Source organism: Dioscorea cayenensis, chromosome 15 (genome assembly GCF_009730915.1).
Source record: "Dioscorea cayenensis subsp. rotundata cultivar TDr96_F1 chromosome 15, TDr96_F1_v2_PseudoChromosome.rev07_lg8_w22 25.fasta, whole genome shotgun sequence".
Classification (NCBI taxonomy): domain Eukaryota; kingdom Viridiplantae; phylum Streptophyta; class Magnoliopsida; order Dioscoreales; family Dioscoreaceae; genus Dioscorea; species Dioscorea cayenensis.
Genome location: NC_052485.1, coordinates 15,798,366 through 15,817,180, shown reverse-complemented (window position 1 = coordinate 15,817,180; position 18,815 = coordinate 15,798,366). Strand labels below are relative to the sequence as shown.

Sequence of the window (18,815 nt, the reverse complement as noted above, 5' to 3'; positions counted from 1 at the left end):
ATCTATTCATCATTTATTCTATTTCATATCTTCTTATTCTATCATCATTCTAATTTTGTTTTCTTTCTTTAAGTGCAGCTCTAGTTTATGACCCGAGGAAACCCATCGGTATTAATTGAAGGTAATCCTGATCTTGAACGTACACTCAGAAGAAAGGGTAAAGGGCATGTGCAAGAACCATCTAATCTAGCTGAATTGGAAGTTGCAGGATCTGACAACATGGAAGAACAGAATGAACAATAGAGAACACTTTCTGACTACGCTAGACCATCACTATTTGGGACACAATCTAGCATTGTGTGACCCCCAATTACAGCTTTGAATTTTGAGCTGAAGCCGTCATTCATCCAAATGATACAATAGTCTGTGTAGTTCAATGGTTTGGCCGATGAGGATCCAAACAACCATATTGAAAACTTCTTGAAAGTTTGTGACATGCTGAAGATCAACGGTGTTACGGATGATGCTATACGATTGAGGGCTTTCCAATTCTCTCTAAATGGAAGAGCAAAGCAGTGGCTACACTCTTTACCACGAGCATCCATCACGATATGGAATGAGATGGTTGAAGCTTTTCATGCAAGGTAGTTCCCTCCTGGGAAATCAGCAAAGCTTCATAATAAGATATCATCTTTTGATTAGATAGAGCTCGAGTCCTTGTTTGATATATGCGAGCGATTCAAGGATCTTTTGCGGAAGTGCCCACAGCATGGATTCCCCGAATGGATTATCATTCAGACCTTTTACAACGGGTTGAATCCAAGCACAAGACAACTTCTTGATGCCGCCGTAGGAGGTATAATGATGAACAAGACCCCTGAAGAAGCCCGACAGTTGGTAAAGGAAAAGGCCATGAATAGGTACCAATGGAATACAAGAGAAAAGAAGAAAGTGGTCGGACTTCAAGAAATTGATGCGGTGACATCCTTAGCAGCCCAAGTAGAGCCGTTTAGCAAGAAATTGGATACATTGACTTTACCAAGGGTGGCTACTATAACAAGTTGTGATGGTTGTGGGGGTTCACATATGCCATATGATTGTTCTATTTTGATTGCTACTTCAGCCCCTACTGAACAAGTAGACGTTGTCAGTAATTCGGGAAGGGTACAAGGTAATCCGTATAGCATCACCTACAACCAAGGATAGAGAAGCTACCCTAATTTGTCATGGAGTAACCAAGGGCAACAAAAGGCCATAGCACCACCGGGTTTTCAACAATAACAAGCCCCAAATATGGAGAATAGATTTTCAGGCTTGGAGACCCGGATGAGTGATCTAGAGAAAACCTTGACATGATTTGTGCAATCATTGGATACACGGTTCCAATTAGTCGAGGCTACACTTCGCAACCACAATGCTTCATTGCACAATCTAGAAAATCAAGTGGGGTAAATCACGAAGTCTCTATTAGAGAGACCACAAGGAAGTTTTCGGAGAAATACTGATACTAACCCAGGAGAACATGTGAAGGCGATCACTTTGAGAAGTGGTTAAGAGGTTGAGGATAGGCTTCCAAGTGAGAAAACAAATATTGAAGCACCCGAGGTCGTGAAGGTTGAGGAGAGAGCTAGCAAAAAAAAGGATATGGCATCCCCACCTTACAAGCCGAGAATTCCCTACCCTTCAAGATTGAAGAATGACCAAAAAATGATGAATAATACAAGAAGTTCTTTGGTCTATTTAAGCAATTCCACATCAACATTCCTTTTGGGGAGGTGTTGTCTCAAATGCCTCGGTATGCTAAGTTCTTAAAAAATATTTTGACCAATAAGAGGAAATTGGAGGAGAGTGCATCTGTGATCTTAGATGCCTCTTTTTCGGCGGTGTTGTAAAAGAATATGCCGAACAACAAGAAGAACCGTGGAAGCTTTGTGATTCCGTGCAACATTGGCAATTTAGGTGAAGAGATGGTATTGGCGAATTCGGTGGCTAGTATCAACATCATGCCATACTCGTTCTTTCTGAAGCTAAGCTTGGGAGAGCCTAGGCCCACTCGGATGACATTAAAATTGGCGGACTGAACGGTGAGACATTCGAGGGGCATCATTGAAGACATACTTGTCAAGGTGGACAAGTACATATTTCTTGTAGACTTCATAGTGTTGGACGTCGAGAAGGATGTAGATGTTCCTTTGATACTTGGGAGGCTTTTCTTGAACATTTCCAAGGTATTAATCGACATGGACGACAGTTAATTGACACTAAGGATTGGAGAAGATAAGCTCACATACGACATTTTCTTGACTTTGATGATACTCTATATTTTCTTGACATTACTGATGAGATAATTGATGAATATGTCCAAGAAATGTTGAATCCGGACTCGTACGAGGGGATGCTAGACCAAGAGGTGGATAATAATAAAGTAATGGTGCTTGGTCTAGAGAAGAAAGTACCATCTACTCTAGGGATCGTGAAGAAGATGCTTCGGAAGATGATGCGGGCAAGGAGACACCACAAGAAATGCCCCAAGGTTGTTAGGAATGCGCAAAAATAGAACAAGGTTGACGAACCCTTGTTAAGTGGTACCAAGCTCGACAGCTCTCCCTCTACCTTCAAAAGACTATGTTCATCATGTTTCCAAGTCATGGGTAAGAGAAAAACCTTCATCTATGAGCCCCCATGAGGTAAGACAAGGTACGTCATGCGCTTCTTGGGAGGCAACCTATTTCTTTATTGTTTTCCTAGTTTTTAGTTTAGTGTTTGCATGAATAAGGCTTTAAGTGTTGGTGTCTTGATTCTTAAATGCTTTTGTTGTGATTTTCTCATGGACATTGTGGTGTTATCATGTGCCTAATTGTGTGTGGCAAAGAATCTTCATCATCTGAGTGTGTCTTTTGTGTTTTCTCTGGTTAAAACTGCATTGTTAGGCAGGCTTTGAGTGTATATTTGTGTTCAAGAATTTTCTGCAGAGCTTCCAAAGTTTTCTAAGTGTCTATATAAAACACACGCCAGTGTGGAATTTCCACACGGGCATGAGTTTTTGTTCAGAGCTCATCAAGAGACAGCATAAGGGTGTGGACTCGCCCCTGTGAATGACCTTGTGAATTTCACATGCCCTTGGATAATTTAAGCATAGGCGTGTGTCATCCTGCAAAGACTTAGAATTTTTCTTGAGAAGACCCAGGGGCGTGGACTCACCCATGTGGATGATCCTGTGATAAACACACAGACGTTGGTAATTTCCACATGCCGTGTGGATCTCTGCAGATGAGCTCCTTTCCATCCCGAGAATACACAGGGGCGTGCGAGTGCCCCTGTGAGCTGGTCCTGTGAAGATCCACGCTCGTTTGGAAATTCCTCACCGGCGTGGGAAACACTTATAGAGTTTTTGCAGTTGGATAGAGTAGCTACAGGGGCATCCGTCTGCCCCTGTGGGTCGGGCACACGGGCGTGGGTAATTTTCACACGCCCTTGTGAAGGCGCACAGAAACATAGTGTGTTTTTTTGATAGCACATAGGGGTGTGTGTCTCTGCCCCTGTGTATCTCTCCTATGGAGGCATGCGGGCATGTGTAATTGCCACACGCCCGTGTGAATGTGCAGAAACGCAAGAGTCACCGGTTTTCTTCAAAATCCTTTCGTTCTTCTTCATTCTCACACACCCAATCACTTAGAGAACACTCGTACTCACTCTCCTAACCTTACACCGTTGGTTAAGATGGTTTTAATTAAATTTTCCGGCCGAATTCAAAGTTTTTATCTTGATCTCATTGGTAACCCTTAACCCTATCTTCTCTTTGTTATATTTGATTATATTCAATTAGAATGGTGAATGTTGCTTAGTTTCTACAATTAGATGGTTATTGCATGCTTCGAAAGAGTTTATAAACGATTGTAAGATGTATTTGTTAAATTTGAGCATGCGGCCGTGCGGTTTTCATGCCCCATGGATCCACACGGCAGTGTGGAATTTCCACACTACCATGTGGATTCCAGCAGCACTAATCCTGTGAGCCAATTTGATCGATTTCTTTTTTATTCTTTCAGATATAGCCACTAGGACAAAGATCGTTGCCGGCAAACATCCCAGAGAGTAGCCCCTGAGACTGAGCACATAGAGTTCGCTATTTCCAAGCACCAGGCTCGGTTTGAGCGATTGTCGAGACTTAGGTTCAAACAGACTTGCTTTTTAGATATGACTGTATTGCGAGATATACAGCAGGGAGTTGAGTTATTGGATGAGGTAGATGATCTCATCTCGGTGGGAGGTTGGAGATAGTTACTAACGATTAGAGAGCCTGTCATCCGTGCACTTACACTCGAGGTGCTGTCATCATTTGAGTTTGACCGTTCTTATGATCAATTCGACAGTATTGACGCTATACAGTTTAGAGCATTGGGTGATCACTACAACATGAGCGTGACACATTTTTTGATCCAGTTGGGATTGTATGAGGAGGCATTCACAAGCGCTGAGGAGTATGCTCAGTTGCCGACAGATTATCCTGGCACCTTGACGCCTTAGAGAGCGTATGGAGGGTATTGCGGTCAGGGCCAATATGAGCCAGCGGTGTCCAAGGCCATATGGCTTTCTCGACCTGCATATCGATACTTGCACACCATTATGATTCGGTCGATGACTGGCCGTGGTGACAGTACCGGCGTCCTGAGCCGGCAGGAGCTCTTGTACCTTTATTTGATTGTTCAGAGCACACCGATCCATCTCAGACACATTGTAGCTGAGTACATAATGCATCAGGGAAAGTAAACCAGGGCAGGAGTGCTTTTTACAGGCCCATACATCATGAGACTCATCCTAGGGATGGGTCTACAAGACACGATTCAGGGGACCGAGAAGGCGAGTGTACCTGCCCTCCTGAGTATTGAGACATTGAGATTGATGGGATTCATGTGCAGACACAGTCCCGGGGTGTATATATTGGTTACACCTACTCTAGAGGTAGCAGGGGGAGGAGATGACACTACAAAAGATCCTCAGCCGGTCCCTGAGCCTTCGCCTATGTAGATGGATACAGATGTATCTTCCCCAGCTCAGGAGGCGTCTCCGGTGCTCATTTCCTCCCTACCTCGAGCCCAGGATCAATCTGAGGGGCGTGCGAGTGATGTGGAAGTACTCTAGACTGATTTGGCAGGGTTTGTGTGCTATAGGTCGCACAGCACGCAGAGGTAATGGCACACTTTGATATGCTACAATAGTTATTTGAACACGACGCGCCTTCACCCATCATCATGAGACCCCAGATCGCTCCAGCTCTTCTGGCACCGTCATCACCGGCTCATGCACCGATCTATCCGCCTATTCCACCATCGACAGCGGCTGTAATAGAACCACCCGCCGACGTCACCGACACTTGATGCATCTTTTATTTTTCTTTACTTCTGGTTATATTTTGGACTTGTACACTCAAAAAGGATCTTCCTTTTGAGTTTATCTTTTGTTTTGTCTCGAGTTGTATTCATTGCTTTATTTTTTATATACTCAAGTTGTTTTTGTTTATTGAGCTTCACTGAACCCCCTTGTGTATGCGTGCAGATGGTCTTGTCAGTTTGGGGATTGAGAACTAGTCATGGACACGGCCAATGTTAGGTCATGTGTGCTTCATAACCCATTGGCATTTTACTCTTGAGGGTTTAGCTCCATCATACACAACACTAGGAGTCAGGGAAGTATTGTTTCAATTGCCTACTCCCACATATATTTTAAATTGTATTACTTTTATTGTGCTTGCATGTGTACATTGAGAGCAATGTACATCTTAAGTGTAAGGGGGAGTTCACATTGCACGTGTCCTTTACATAAATTTTGATTGACATACATGCTAACGTAGCCAATGGCGGTTCACCTTAGTTACAATGAGTGTATTCTTAAGTTTAGGAGAATTTTAATATTGAATATTTTCATGCTCTAGTTTGTTCTTGAATTTCCAGGAATTTTTGTCCGATTGACAATTGTTGCACTACTCGCTCATGAAACTTTTTGGAAATTCAAGTTTGTGATGTTTAAGGGACTAATTAGTTTTGTTTCTTGTGCTATTTTGCTAAAAAAAAAATAGATATATTGTTTAGTTGTGCATTTTGGGTGGAAAGAGCTATCACCTATGAAGTATGAAGCTACTCTCATAAGTCGGATACTAGTTATGCCCTAATGAGAGAAAGAGCTATCTCATGGGATGAGTTAAAACTACCATCACGGTAGAAAGAGCTACCATCTTGAAAGCCACCTTAGCGGCCGCTTCAGAAAGAGCTACCTTAGAGAATGTGTGAAGCTACTACCATCTTTTTGTTTTGTTACATTTTGTAGTTAAATAAGTCCCTTATACTTGGAACATTGAGGAGTATATTTTGGGTTTTTACTTGATTGAGTTTACACACACTTACACGATCTCGGGTTTGTTGTTCTTTTTTCTATTCGAGTTTTTAGCTAGAGCATTGATTTTTCATATTTAGTGTTGAAATTTCCCTTACTTGTAGAATGCTCTCCTTGCAAGCTTTAGTGAACCTAATGCCAAGCACTTTCAATATTTTCTTCTTTTATACTTCAATGTTTTATTTTTGCTTGAGGACAAGCAAAAGCTTAAGTGTTGGGGAGATTGAAAAGTGCTTATGTGTTAAGAATGCGAAGTATTCTTTCCTTATGATGAGCATTACTTTTATCAGGTTTAAGTGCTAATACAAATGTATGTGTGTTCTTTTGGGCATGTAGGGTTGTGAAGCTAAGTATTAAGAAAAGAAGGCAAAAGTAGATCGCGAACGCACTATTTGGTGGAATCTTGGAAGGAACAAACGCAGAGACACAAGTGGGCTCTAAGATACGTGAATGTGTGCCAACCTCCCTGTATTCAAGACATTACAATGAGTTGGAGGGGCACGAAGGTAGTCACATTTGCGTATCCCAACTTGTGCAATGATAGCAAGATCTTCAATAATGAACCTGTTTATTGTAGAAGCGATACGATCTACGGTATAAACGTGTGCCCGTTTATGTTGACTCTATGAGACGTGTGGAATTAGGAGTGTTTTGGAGGAGTACTATAGCAGGCCACTATAGCAAATCACTGTAGATGCAGCAGTTACTGTTTACGGCTGGCCGAAAATAAGGTTTCCAGAGAATCCACACGGGCGTGTGGAAATTCCCCACGCCCATGTAGAAATTCCACAGGCCGGTGTGGAGAATCAACAAGGGTGTGTGGATGCCCTATTCCAGCTCTATTTTAGCCACTATTTAGCCCGATTTTGGGATCCATCTTTCATCCTTCTCTCCAACTTTTCCCTATCTTTTGAGAGGCCTGCAGCTAGGGTTTTGAGGGGCTTTTGAAAAGTCTTTGGAGTGGTTCTACGGATTCGACACTACGCTACTCTTGGAAGAAGGTTATTGGGGGAGCTTTCGTCAGCACTGATCAGGCGAGGTGCCCTAGGCCTTACAAGGGGACCTTTGGAGAAGACGAGGCTACTCCACAAGACCATCGACATGAATACTGAGGAGGTTTCTATGGATTACTTGTTTTTACATTCAATTTCATTGTTTATTGTAACTAGCTCCATGGAGAGCTAAACCCCTGGTGGGTACTTGGATTTGTGAACCCTAGGATGTATTTATTTCATTAATCTTCTACTATGTTTTCCTTAATTGTTGTCTTTATTTGAGTTTCAAACTTGAATGCTTGTTGCATGATTTCTCCCTTAGAATGATACTAGGGTTGAGAGTCTACATTGGTAACCTTTGTACGTGGGTGACACACCATGAGGGTTAGACATTGCAATATTGGAGAGGGTCGAGAGGGTGAGTCGAGAGGTAGCGGAGTGTCCATTTTCCCCTCCGATGTGATTTATCCTACCTCCACGTTCCAAGAGTTCTTTGCGGTCATAGTAGAGTGAATGGGTTAAGGGATGACCTCCGCTAGGGCTTAGTTGCACATGCAATGGAGTGAAGCATTGAAGTGACTTTAGGACGTAGGGCTTAATTGTGACTAGGGGTCTTTCGCCTGGACCAAAGGGTTAGATCTATAAATTGGAATAGGGTTTATCACTTGGAATCCCTAGAGTGACTTGCAACTCTACACAGTGTGAGGTGTTGAGATTGATCAATTTCTCCGCTGGGACATAGTGTAGAGTTAGTCACGGTCGAACTTATATTTGGAACTGTGTGTTTAAGGATTTCCATGACTCATTAAGCGTCAATTAGGAGATATAATAGTTAATTTTGCACTTGAAGCAATTGTCCTAGGTGGAACAATATCCGAGCGAGTACCCCACTTCTATCGATTGGCTTACCTCTCATTTATATGTGTTTCTCTCTTTTTTATTTCTTTTATTCTTGCTTTCATTACATTTTATCAACAAAATCAATAATCTATCTTTGGTTAGTTAGATAGCAATCTTGGTATTTTTATTCCCTACTCCCTGTGGATACGATACCCACTCACTTTGGATTTATTACTTTGACAAACCCGTGCACTTGCGGGTCACACGTAGGGGGCGTTGTCAAAATTTTATGAGCAATTAGCACGATGGAGCCGGTTCATGAGTATTGAGACTAGCAGCGTATAGGAAATTGATCTGGGTATTTCCATATCAGCCATATTTGAGATAAAACCACAAACTGCTGAATTTATGGTTGGTTGGCTTGGTACGAAAGAGTGCTCTCTAGCAGACAATTGCAGGCATGATGTTTTTACTATTGCCACAAATTTAGTGAAGGGGGATTCGGAGAATATAATCGCAAAACCAGCAATACAAATAATTACAGGAATCGAGCTCAAGAAGCTCCCCGCCCATCTGAAATATGTATTCCATGACAATGATCCACGTTCACCAGTCATCATCTCCTCTACACTTGACACATCTCAAAAGGAAAGATTAGTGAAAACTCTACAAGGGCACAAAGGAGCTATTGTATGGAGTATCACCAATATAAAAGGGATCACTCTCTCATTTTGCACACATAAAATCTTGATGGAGGACAATGTCAAACGTAAGATTCAACCTCAATAGAGACTGAACCCAAATATGATGGAAGTGGTAAAAAAGATATGAAAAGACTCTTAGACGCCGGAATAATTTACCCTATCTCGGATAGTCCTTGGGTCAGCCCCACCCAAGTTGTGCCAAAGAAAGGAGGAATGACGTTAATTTCAAATGATCACAATGAATTGATACCCAGGCGCACAGTGACATGGTGTCATGTTTACATAGACTATTGGAAGCTGAATGACGCCACCTGCAAGGATCATTTCCCTTTACCATTCATTAATCAGGTGTTAGAATGACTAGCAGGCCACCAATACAATTGTTTACTTGATGGGATGTCTGGTTATCTTCAAATTCCAGTTGCTCCTGAATATCAAGAGAAAACCACATTCACTTGTCCCTGGTACTTTGCAATGCCGCAACATTTCAAAGGTGTATGATGTCAAATTTTGATGAATTCATTGAAGATTTTATAGAAATGTTTATGGATGACTTTTTAGTTTACAGGGAGTCTTTCGATGGGTGCTTGAAGAACTTAAGGCGTGTCCTTGCCAGGTGCGAGGAAACAAATTATGTACTAAACTGGGAGAAATGCCACTTTATGGTGAGGGAAGGAATTTTCTTGGGTCACAAAATCTCTCATGAGGGGATTGAGGTAGACAAGGCAAAGCTTGACACAATCAGAAAACTTCCCCCTCCTAAATCCACCAAAGATGTTCAAAGTTTTCTCAGCCATGTGGGATTTTATAGGAGATTCATTCTTGATTTCTCAAGAATATCAAAACCCAAAACAAAGCTTTTAGAAAAGGACAAATTGTTCAACTTTGATAAAGATTGTTTGTTGGCCTTTCAAACCCAGAAAGAAAAGTTGGTCAACACCCAATTGTAAAGACTCCTGATTAGGAGTGCCCTTTTGAACTCATGTGTGACGCTAGTGACTAGGCAGTGGGAGTAGTATTGGGACAGTGATATGGCAAGCAATTCCATCCGATCTATTATGCGAGCAAGACATTGACATCAGCTCAAGGAAATTACACCACCACAGAAAAGGAATTGCTTGCTATTATCTATGACTTTGACAAGTTCAGATCATACCTTGTCCTGTCCAAGGTCAATGTGTATACTAATCATTCTGCAATCAGGTACCTTCTCACCAAAATTGATGCAAAACCTAAACTAATCAGAAGGATTCTCCTATTTTAAGACGTTAACATAGAAATTTGGGACAAGTAAAGATCAGAGAATGTTGTGGCGGATCATTTGTCATGTTTGTCTTATATTGAGGATAATGTTGACCAGTGCAGAAATATTAAAGATGTCTTCCTGGATGAGCATCTATTTGCAATTCGATCAGAAGTTACTCATGATTCTGGTCACTCCTGGTATGCCGACCTCATCAACTACCTGGCCAGACGATTCATTTTCGCAAATTTTTCCTTCCAGTAAAAAAAGAAATTATTATCAGATGCTAAATATTGTTTATAGGAGGACCCATTTCTATACAAGTTCTGCGCTGATATGGTGATGCAGCGTTGTGTCTCACATGCTAAGGGATGGGAAATCTTGAAGCACTATCATGATGGACTTGTAGGGGCCACTTTAGTGCAAACCGCACGGCTGGAAAAGTCCTAGAATTCAGGTTTTCCTGGCCAACCCTCTTTGATGATACTCGAGCCTTTGTCAAGAAGTGTGACCAATATCAAAGGAGCATAGATTTATACAAGTTCGATGAAATGAGACAAACTCCTATCCAACAGTGCGAGGTATTTGATGTCTGGGGGATTGATTTTATGGGACCCTTCCCTAACTCAAATTGTAACCGATTTATACTAAACAAACCCCTTGCGTGTGTGTGCCGCAAGTGCATGGGTTGTTGAAGTAATAAAGTACCCCGGTGAGTGGGTAGTCGTATCCAAAGGGAATGGTTGTTCAGAAGCAAATAGTAGTTCTTTTTCGCTATAGAGTAAACGGATTTGTGAATTGAGTGAACAATATTAATGCATATAAAAATAAAGAAAGGAGAAGAGAAAGTAATAGGAATAAGGAGAGGTAATTGATAGTATAATGGGGTACCCGGACAATGCTCACCTTAGGACTATTGTTTAAAGTGCAAAACTAGTATTATTCCTCTTAATTGAAGTTTAATCGGTCATTAAAATCCAAAGACACAAGGTACTTAACCTAAGGTCAACCATGACCAACTCTTACACTATGCTCCGGTGGAAAGAGATACTCTCGACGCATCACACTGTGTAGGGTTGCTTGAAGCTCTAGGGATTCCAAGTGATAAACCCTATTCCCTAATATAGATCTAACCCTTTGGTCCAGGTGAAAGACCCGTAGTCACAATTAAGCCCAAACACTAAGGATTACTTTAACACTTCACTCTGTTGCTCACGCAACTAAGCCCTAGTGGAGTTTGTCTCTTAGCACATCACTCTATCATAACCACAAAGAACTCTTGGAATATGGAGGTAGGATAAATCACATTAGAAGGAAAAGGAGATGCTTCGCTACCTCTCAACTCATCCTCTCGACCCTCATCAACCTTGCTTTGTCTAATTCTAATAAATTCTCACTCATTCACAAGGATTACCAAGATAGATTCTCAACCCTAGTGTCACTCTATGGGAAAATCAAATCAACAAGCATTTAAGGTTGAAACTCATTTAAAATATCAATTAAAGAAATACAATATGAGTCAATGAAACAAAATCATCCTAGGGTTTACAAGTCCAAGCACCCACTAGAGGTTTAGCTCTCCATGGAGCAATACAAAAGCAAATATGAAATCAAGGATAGATGCAAGAAATACATAGATAAAACCCCCTTGTAGTCCATATCATTGGTATTGTGGAGCCGCCTCATCTTCTCCAAAGGTACCCTTGTCAAACCTAGGGCCCACTTCGCGAATCGATGCTGATGAAAGCTCCACCAATAGTTCTCATCCAAAGGAACTCGATGTTGAATGCCTTGGAACAGCTCCAAAATCCTAGCCAAAAGCCTCTCCAAACCCTAACCATCTCTCCCCTGAAAATAGGGAAAAGATAGGAAGAAAATCTCTAAATAAAACTCCCAAAGCGGTATTTATAGGGCTGGAATCAGGTATCCACACGGGTGTGTGAAATTTCCACATGGCCGTGTGGATTTCCAGGTCTTCATTTCCTACGCACTATGAACGGTAACTGCTGCAGTGATTTTACTACAATAAACGGCTACAATACTTCGCCAGAATGCTCCTGAATACACTCTTTTTATCGAGGCCACATAAATGGGCACACATCCATGAGGTAGATCATGTCGTGTCTTCAATGAAACCATATTAATGAAGCTCTTGATAATATTGCACAAGTCAGAACATGTGAGTGTGACTGCCTTTGTGTCCCTCCACTTTGTGTATTAACTTGAGCACAATGGAGGTTGTCACACACCCACATGTCTTTGAGCACAACTTGTGTCTTCACCTTTGTTCGATCTAAGAACTTTATCAACCATCACATCCGTAATCTACTTTTGCTAACTTTCTTCCAAACTTGTCTCCATAATCCTAAATGCATAAAAGAACACAAGTACACACGAATGAGCCATAAAATCTGATAAAAGTAATGTTCAATGTAAGAAAAGTATACTTCGTATTACTCATACACAAGCACCTATCAATAGTAGTAGTGGTTGATTATGTTTCCAAGTGGGTGGAGGTATAGGCATTAACTTCAAATGATGCTCGAGTGGTCATGAAATTTTAAAGAAGTTCTTTTCTCGATTCGGCGCACCCAGAGCAATTATGAGCGATAGGGGAACTCATTTCTCCAACACCCAGTTTAAAAAATTGATTAAAAAATTTGGTGTGCATTATCGGGTTACTACTGCATACCATCCTCAAACAAGTGGCCAGGTTGAAGTCATAAACCACGAATTAAAAAGGATCTTGGAAAAGATTGTGCATTATAGTAGACGTGATTGGTCAGAGTGGTTGGATGATGCACTTTGGGGCCCTATACAGTTACACACACCTTATCGGTTAGTTTACGACAAGGCATGCCATCTAAAAACTTAAATCCCACTGGTCGGGGCCCTATATGGTTACACAATTATTCCCCAATGGCGTTGTCGAGATCTCACACCCAGAGAAGGGAACTTTGAAGTTCAATGGGCATTGATTGAGGCACTATGCCATTAGAGATGAAGGTACTTTATCTGAGCCTGGTGTGGTGTATTCACTGCTCGAACCTCCTTGAGCGCATGGTAGGTGCATCAAGCTAGTGACGTTAAACAAGCACTTCTTGGGAGGCAACCCAAGTTGTTAGTTTTGTTAGTTGTGTTTTCATTTTTTATTTTCATTATGTTTTTGGATCGTTGGTTGTCTTATTATGCTTCATTTACATTTTCTTATGAGTTTTCGGCATTCCTTTACCTCACCACTCACATAGGTTTTGTTTTGCTTGAGATTCTGTACTTAGATGTTTATTGGGTGGGGAAGGACTTTTTTTCTTGAAAATTTTAGACACGACATGGGCAAGACATACCCATGCGCGTGCCATTGATTTTCAATGGATGCACATTTTGAAATTTTCTAGGATGGACACGGGCTTTACAAGAGTGTGTCAGGACGTGACACATTTTTTGTGCTCCTAACACAATCATGTCACAACTATTTTGAATTTTCATCACTCTTCTGAGTTATTCAGTTGGGTTAGCACACTCGGTGACACGATCGTGTTTCCCCTAGTTCCCATTACCCTAACCCCATGACCCGGCAAGCACGTGTCGTGTGCGTGTGTGAGCGTGACCATTTAGCTCCGTCGTTTCCTTTTAAAAACCTTAACACCGATGGCTGTAACCTTTCACCGCATCCTTTTTTTCCTAAAATGGTTGTGTCTTCCTCTGCTCCTTAGGCATATAAAGAGTGGGTCATTTGTTGTTTTCCTTCATCAATGTTTCCTCGGTGACTTCTTCTTCTTTTCTTCATCTCCCCTCTGAATCTGGGAAGTAATACACCCTATTCATATCTTCTTTTCTGTCATCGTTCTTATTTTGTTTTCTTTCTTTTTGTGCAGCTCCAGTTATAACCCGAGGGAACCCCTCCATACTGAATGAAGGAGATCCCGAGCTCGAACGTACAGTTAGAAGAAAAGGGAAAGAACCTGTGCAAGAACATTCTAATCTAGCTGATTTAGAAGTAGAATAATCTAAAAGCATGGCAACGAGAATGTGCAGAAGCGGACATTATCTGATTATGCCAGACCTTCAATATTGGGGACACAATAGAGCATTGTGCGTCATCCGATTACAGCTCAGAACTTTGAGCTGAAGCCGGTATTCATCCACATGTTGCAGCAATCCGCACAGTTTAATGGTTTGGCCGATGAGGATCCGAACAATCATATAGAGAACTTTCTCGAAGTGTGTGATATGCTGAAGATAAACGGGGTGATGGATGATGCCATCAAGTTGAGAGCCTTTCTATTTTCCTTGAAAGGAAGAGTGAAGTAGTGGCTACACTCATTACCTAGAGCCTCTATTACCACATGGAAGAAGATGGTAGAAGCTTTTCTTGGCGGTTATTTCCCTCCCAGAAAATCAGCAAAGCTTAGGAATGAGATCTCATCCTTTGTACAATTAGAATTGGAATCTCTATTTGAGACGTGGAAAAGGTTCAAGGAGCTCCTAAGAAAGTACCCGCAACACTGATTCCCAGAGTGGATGATTGTTCAGACCTTTCACAATGGTCTAAATCGAGTATAAGGCAACTCTTGGATGCGGTAGCAGGAGGTACCTTAGGTAGCAAGTCCTCCGGTGAGGCCCGTTAACTAATTAAAGAAATGGGGTTAAGCAGCTACCAATGGAATGCTAGGGAGAAGAAAAAGGTGGCCGGTTTCCATGAGATAGATGCAGTAACCTCATTGGAGGCTCAAGTGGAATCGTTGAGTAAGAAGTTAGATCTCCTAAGTTCAAATAGAGTGGCGACCGTGACTACTTGCACCGGGTGTGGTGGAGGACATGCTTCCTCCAATTGCCCGATCACTATTGGTGATGTATCTTCGGTTAAGAATGTCAATTTTGTGGGTAATGGGATGAGGAATCAAGGAAATGCATACAACAATACCTACAATCCGGGTTGGAAGAGTCATCCCAATTTCTCATGGAGCAACTAAGGTCCACAAAAGCCCATGGGGCCACCGGGTTTCCAACAACAACAACAAACCCCAAACATGGAAAACAGAGATTCAGGTTTGGAGACCCGAATGAACGATTTAGAGAAGGCCTTAACTAGGTTTGTGCAATCATCTGATACAAGGTTCCAATCAATTGAGGCTACACTTCGCAAGCACATAGCCTCTTTGCATAATCTTGAAAATAAAGTAGGGTAGATTGCGAAGTCCTTATCGGAAAAGTGACAAGGAAGCTTGCCGAGTAACACCGAGACCAACCCTAGAGAGCATGTGAAGGCGATCAATTTGAGAATTAGTTGTAAGGTTGAGGGTAAGCTTCCGAGTGAGAAGCCCAATGAACACGCACCTGAGGTTATAGAGGTTGAGAAGGAAGCAAGCAAAGAAAAGGAGGTGGCACCCCCACCTTTGAAGCCAAGAATCCCTTATCCTTCTAGATTGAAGAATGACCAAGGGGATGAACAGTACAAGAAGTTCCTGAGTTTGTTCAAACAACTCCACATAAATATTTCTTTTGTTGAGGCATTGGCTCAAATGCCTAAGTATGCAAAATTCTTGAAAGACATGTTGACCAATAAGAGGAAGTTAGAGGAGAATGCTTCAGTGATTTTAGATGCATCTTGCTCGGCGGTTTTGCAAAAGAACATGCCAAACAAGAAGAAAGACCCAGAAAGCTTCATCATTCCGTTTAATATTAGCAATCTTGGTGAAGAAATAGCATTGGCAGATTCAGGGGCTAGTATTAACGTCATGCCATACACCTTCTTTCAAAAGCTAGGCTTGGGCGAGCCTAGGCCTACTCGGATGACTTTCCAATTGGCGGACCGAACGGTGAGACATCCAAAGGGCATCATCGAAGATGTGCTTGTCAAGACGGACAAGTATATATTTCCTACAGACTTTGTAGTGCTAGACATCAATGAGGATGCGGATGTAACCTTGATAGTTGGGAGGCCGTTTTTGTGAACTTCCAAAGCCTTGATTGACATAGAAGGCGGAGAACTAACTTTCAGAGTTGGAGATGACAAGCTCACATACCGCCTTGCTGAAGTCATGTGGCATTCTCTTGATTTTGATGATACTTTGCATTTTCTAGACACTACTGTCGAGATACTGGATGAATACATGCAGGAAATATTCAATCCGAACCCGTATGAGGGTCTTTTCGACTAAGAGGAGGATAATGAAGAAGTAATGATGCTTGGTTTGACAGAAGAAGTACCATCTACTCTGAATCTCTTGAAGAAGATGCTCTGAAAGATGAAGAGGACTAGGAGATGCTACCGGCAATGCTCCAAGGCTGTTGGAAATGAGAGTGAACCGAAGAAGTTGGATGAACCATTGCTAGGTGGTCCCAAGCCTGATAATTCCCCCTCTACCTTCAAGAGACTTTGCTCATCATGTTTCCAAGCCATGGGTAAGAGGGCAACTTTCATCTATGAGCCCCCGTGAGGTAAGACAAGGTACGACAAGCTAAGTGACATTAAACAAGACTTCTTGGGAGGCAACCCAAGTGTTTACTGTTTTCATAGTTTAGTAGTTTAATGTGTGCATGAATAAAGTGTTGAGTGTTGGTGTCTTGATTTTTATATACTTGTGCTGCGATTTTATTGTGGGTTTTGAATTGTTATTGTGTATTTTCACGTGGATTTGGCGAAGTTGGGTCGTTTGAGCTATCTCTCATGTTTTTCACTGTTAAAATTTGCATATTAGGGCAGGCTCTGAGTGTGTAAACATGTTCATAAATTTTCTGCAGAGCTTGTAGAATTTTCTGAGGCATCCAGAGAAAATGCAAGGGCGTGTAAAATTTCCGCACGCTCGTGAATTTGCATTGTGAGCTTATCCAGAGAAGGCACAGGGGGCGTGGACTCGCCCCTCTCGGCGACCTTGTGAAAATCAAACGGGCATGGGTAATTTCAGCACGCCCATACGAATCTTTGCAGAGGAGCACTCTCCATCCCAAGAAGTCACAGGGTCATGCGCTTGCCCCTGTGAGTTGGGCCTGTGAATGTCCACGCCCATGTGGAATTTCCACACGGGCGTATGGAACACTTATCAATCTTTCTCGGATGTCCAAAGATGCTACAGGGGTGTGGGACTGCCCCTGTGGGTCGGGCACACGGGCGTGGGCATTTCCCACACGCCCGTGTATTTGCGTTTAGAGGCAGTGAGGCTTTCTTGAGAGTGCACAGGGGCGTGCATCTGCCCCTGTGAGGCTTTCCTATGGAGATGCAGTGTCATGGGTAATTTCCGCACGCCCGTGCGAATGTATAGAATGCCAAGAGGTGCGAGTCCTTTTAAAAGGATTATCGTTTCTCTTCACCTTCATATCCTCCATTTGCCTGAGAGCACTCCTATTTTGTTTCCCGACCTCGTATCGCCAATTTTGAAGGATTTTGCTTGGTTTTTTGGCCGTTTTCCAAGTTTTCTCATCTCAACTTGACGGTAAGCCCTATCTTTGATTTCCTTTGCAAATTCATGATTTTCATCGATGAAACTAGTCAATAATGCTTCATTTCTTTAATTGGAATGGTTATTTATATTTAGAATGAAGGAGAAGCATTGTAATGGTAAATTTGAGAAGTTTGAGGCGTGGACGTGCATTTTTTCACGACCCATGGATCCACACGGGCGTGCAGAAATTTCGCAAGACCGGGTGGTAATCTGCAGCTGTGCTTAATTAACTTGTTTGATTGATTTTTTTTTTTTAGTTTTGCAGATTAGGGCACCCAGGTCAAAGAAGCAAGCTGATAAGCGACCGCGAGAGTCATTTACTGAGTTCAAGAGCATGAGATTCACTATCCCCGAGCATCAGGCTCATTTTGAGCGTATGTCGAGACTTCGGTTCGGACATACTCAGTTCTTGGACACGAGTATATTGAGAGATTTGAAGTAGGGGGATGAGTTCATTGATGAGGTCGAGGATCTCGTTTCAGTGGGTGGTTAGAGTCAGTTGTTGTCGATTAGAGAGCTAGCCATTTGGGAGCTTACGCTGGATGTTTTGTCGTCATTCGAGTTTGATAGATCTTGTGCGAGATTCGACGACCTCGACGTAGTTCAATTCAGAGCACTTGGACATCAATATAGTCTGAGTATCACTCAGTTTTCAGTTTGGCTCAGCTTGTATGAGGAGGCATTTACAGACAGTAAAGAGTATTCTCAGTTACCGATAGATTATCCTAGAGCTTTGACCCCGTAGAGAGCTTACAGAGCATTATGTGGTCAGGGCCAGTATGAGTCGGGGGTGTCCAAGGCCACTTGTCTGTCTCGACCTGTGTATTGATTTCTACATGCTATTATGAGCAGGTCGGTGAATGGCCGTGGTGATAGCACTGGCATTCTGAGCCGACAGGAGCTTCTGTACTAGTATTCGATGATGCAGCGCATACCGATCCATCTAGGGCACATCATCGTTGAGTGCATTCGATATCAGGGCCAGTATGCAAGATTGGGGGCGATCTTCTCGGGTCCATATATTACAAGATTAGCTCTGGTTATGGGTCTCTTGGGTGCAATTCGCGGGGCCGAGAAGACAAGTATACCTGCGCCCCTTAGCCTGGAGACGATGAGATTGATGGGCATGGTCCATAGGGTTCGGATAGGGGTTTATACTCTGGTTCTACCAGCCCCAGAGATAGCCGAGGAGGAGGGTGATGATGCCGAGGCTTCCCAGCCCACCCCCGAGCCTTAGTCAGCACCTATAAAGACCGAGGTA

The 18,815-nt window shown here is 42.4% G+C and overlaps 2 non-coding genes across 2 annotated transcripts; both read right to left on the bottom strand.

The window, feature by feature from the left end:
• Positions 1-609: 609 nt before the first annotated feature.
• LOC120278321 lies at positions 610-716 on the bottom strand. Its single transcript, XR_005541657.1, has one exon. It is a non-coding gene; the product is annotated as a small nucleolar RNA R71 (small nucleolar RNA).
• A 13,800-nt stretch (positions 717-14,516) lies between these two features.
• LOC120278306 lies at positions 14,517-14,623 on the bottom strand. Its single transcript, XR_005541643.1, has one exon. It is a non-coding gene; the product is annotated as a small nucleolar RNA R71 (small nucleolar RNA).
• Positions 14,624-18,815: the final 4,192 nt, after the last annotated feature.